A 3850-nucleotide genomic window follows, 5' to 3' on the forward strand; every position below is an offset into this window, starting at 1 on the left:
CGAGATTAACCCAGACAAAATCAAGGCCATTGAAGACATCACCATCGTGAACAACGTGAAAGCTGTACAAAGGTTAACAGGAAGAATAGCAGCCCTAGGCCGATTCATTTCGAGATCATCAGATCGAAGCCACAAATTTTTCTCTCTACTCAAAAAGAAGAACGACTTCGCTTGGACACCGGAATGCCAACTAGCATTGCAAGAACTGAAACGATATCTATCGAACCCACCACTGCTGTACACTCCAAAGATCGACGAAAAACTTTACCTGTACTTGGCAGTATCAGAAGTCGCCATAAGCAGTGTCCTAGTTCGAGAAGAGGAAGGTACGCAATTTCCAGTTTACTATGTAAGTCGGACTTTAGGGGAAGCAGAAACTAGATACCCGCATTTGGAAAAATTGGCGCTTGCGCTGGTTAGCGCCTCTAGGAAATTACGACCATACTTCCAATGCTACCCCATAAGCGTATTAACCACCTGCCCACTTCGTAATATTTTGCATAGGCCCGAACTATCAGGCCGATTGGCCAAATAGGCCATCGAACTTAGCGGGTACGATATCGAATATCGACCTCGAACAGCCATCAAGTCTCAAATTTTAGCAGACTTCGTGGCCGATTTCACGCCGACCCTCGTACCCGAAGTCGAAAAAGAACTACTGTTAAAATCAAATTTATTAACGAGGGCATAGACCCTCTTTACGGACGGAGCTTCGAATGTAAAGGGATCCGGGCTAGGCATAGTTTTAAAATCTCCCAGGGGTAACATTATTAGGCAAGCTATTAAAACTATCAGGTTAACTAACAACGAGGCCGAGTATGAAGCAATGATTGCAGGTCTCGAGCTAGCTAGGAATCTGGGAGCGGAGGTCGTTGAGGCCAATTGCGACTCTTTGCTAGTGGTGAGTCAAGTAAATAAAACCTTCGAAGTCCGAGAAGGCAGAATGCAAAGGTATTTGGACAAACTACTCGTCACTTTGAACCATTTCAAACAGTGGAGTCTACGACATGTTCCTCGAGAACAGAATAACGAGGCCGATGCGCTTGCTAATTTGGGATCATCGGTCGAGGTGAATGATTTGAGCTCGGAAACTGTCGTTCAACTTTCAAGATCTGTAATCGAGGAAGGGCACGCCGAAATAAATTCTACTAGCTTAACCTGGGATTGGAGAAACAAGTATATTGAATACTTAAAAGACGGAAAGCTCCCTTCAGACCACAAAGAGTCCAGGACCCTTAGAACTAAAGCCGCTCGATTCACCTTGACTACGGACGGAACGTTATATCGAAGAACATTCGATGGACCGATGGCGGTATGCATAGGTCCGGGAGATACCAATTACATCATCCGGGAAGTACACGAGGGCACCTGTGGCAATCACTCTGGTGCCGACATGTTAGTTCGAAAAGTGATCAGAGCAGGGTATTATTGGATCGATATGGGCAAAGACGCAAAAGAATTTGTTCGTAAATGCGATAAATGTCAAAGGTTTGCTCCGATGATCCATCATCCCGGAGAACAACTTCACTCGGTCCTATCACCGTGGCCATTCATGAAATGGGGAATGGATATCGTCGGCCCCCTACCATCGACCCCAGGTAAAGCCAGATTTATTTTGTTTGTGACTGACTATTTTTCTAAATGGGTTGAAGCGCAGGCGTTCGAGAAAGTAAGAGAAAAAGAGGTTATCGACTTTCTGTGGGATCATATCATATGCCGATTCGGAATACCATCCGAAATAGTATGTGATAATGGGAAACAATTCATTGGCAGCAAAATCACAAAATTCTTCGAAGATCACAAAATAAGAAGGATACTAGCAACCCCATACCACCCCAGTGGAAACGGACAAGACGAATCAACAAACAAAACTATTCTTCAAAATCTGAAAAAGAGATTGAACGACGCTAAGGGAAAATGGAGAGAAATCCTGCCCGAAGTCCTTTGGGCGTACCGAACAACATCGAAATCCAGTACAGGGGCGACCCCATTCTCCTTAGTATATGGCTCCGAAGTATTGATACCAGTCGAAGTCGGAGAACCTAGCCCCAGGTTTCGAGTCATGACGGAAGAATCAAATAACGAGGCTATGAACACCAGCCTTGAATTATTGGACGAAGGACGAGAATCTGCCCTCATTCGGTTGGCCGCACAAAAGCAACGAATCGAAAGGTATTACAATCGAAGAACTAAACTTCGCCACTTCAAGCCAGGAGACTTGGTGTTAAGGAAAGTCACTATCAATACTCGGAATCCAAACGAAGGAAAACTAGGACCAAATTGGGAAGGACCGTACCAGGTGCTCGAGCACTTTGGGAAAGGATCGTACAGGATCGGCATCATAAACGGCAAACAACTATCAAGCAGTTGGAATGTATCACATCTAAAACGGTACTATTGCTAAGGTCCGACCTTATTCATCTGTCCCGTACAGAAGTTCGAACAAAGAACAGAAGTATTCTTTTGCTCAAAAGCACATGTTGCACTCTTTTTCCCTTAGACCAGCCTTTTCCCAAATGGGTTTTTTGCGGCAAGGTTTTTAATGAGGCAACCATCGATCGTGCTGCACTGACAAAATAGTATCCAAGGCTTTCGACCCTTAGCCCAAACGGCCTCGAATACCGGAGGGGCACCAGGCCCTCAAATACATCGAGTTCAGATGCAACAAAATCTTCTCACAACAATAGAGAAAAAATTGTAAGAGCCAAAATGGTCAAAATAAACCATGCTCATATTTGATTGCCCCAAAACATATGTACAATGGCTTGAGATTTATTATGCAACCAGAATTAACAATCACTCGAATATTAAGCCTACGAGTTTCCACATTATCTCGAGTTCGAAATAATCACTCGAATATTAAGCCTACGGACTCCCACATTATCTCGAGTTCGAAATAATCACTCGAATATTCGAAATAAACACTCGAACATTAAGCCTACGGGCTACTCCTATATCATGTTCGATATACTCGGCCGACCATTGAACCTACAGGTTACTTCAACATCGAGTTCGAAATAATCACTCGAACATTAAGCCTACGGGCTACTCTTATATCATGTTCGATATACTCGGCCGACCATTGAACCTACGGGTTACTTCAACATCGAGTTCGAAATAATCACTCGAACATTAAGCCTACGGGCTACTCCTATATCATGTTTGATATACTCGGCCGACCATTGAACCTACGGGTTACTTCAACATCGAGATCGAAATAATCACTCGAATATTAAGCCTACGGGCTATTCCTATATCATATTCGAAATACTCAATCGACCGTTGAGCCTAGGGGCTGCCAAGTTCGAACAAAGACCCAATCGAATTTGAAACATTGGAAAAGCTACAAGTGTACGTTAATATTCGAATCATCATCAACTCTACGAGCAAAATCAACCTTGTCATATATATATAAAATTGCCTACGCAATTAATTTACAGGTAATGAGAATTAGACTCTAAGCTTCTGGGTCGAGGTCTTCCCCACCCTCGGACCCGCTTTTGCTACCATCAGCGTTATCATCGTCATCATTATCAGAAGCCAAGGCTTCAGCTTCCGCTTCAAGCTCTTTTGCCTTTCTTACCTCTTCGGTAAGATCGAAACCTCGAGCATGAATCTCCTCGAGGGTCTCCCTCCGAGATCTACACTTAACAAGTTCGGCAACCCAATGAGCTCGAGCATCGGCAACCTTCGCCGCTTCCCGGGCCTCCATCTGAGCGGCCTCAGCATCAGCTCGGTATATAGCGATAGACTTATCCGCCAAAACTTTCGTCGACTCAACCTCCGCCTTAGCCTCAGCAAGTCGTATCTTAAGCTCATCGATTTTCTTAGTCTGAGCCAACACCTTTTG

This window comes from Nicotiana tomentosiformis, chromosome 9, assembly GCF_000390325.3.
Source record: "Nicotiana tomentosiformis chromosome 9, ASM39032v3, whole genome shotgun sequence".
In the NCBI taxonomy this organism is placed as follows: domain Eukaryota; kingdom Viridiplantae; phylum Streptophyta; class Magnoliopsida; order Solanales; family Solanaceae; genus Nicotiana; species Nicotiana tomentosiformis.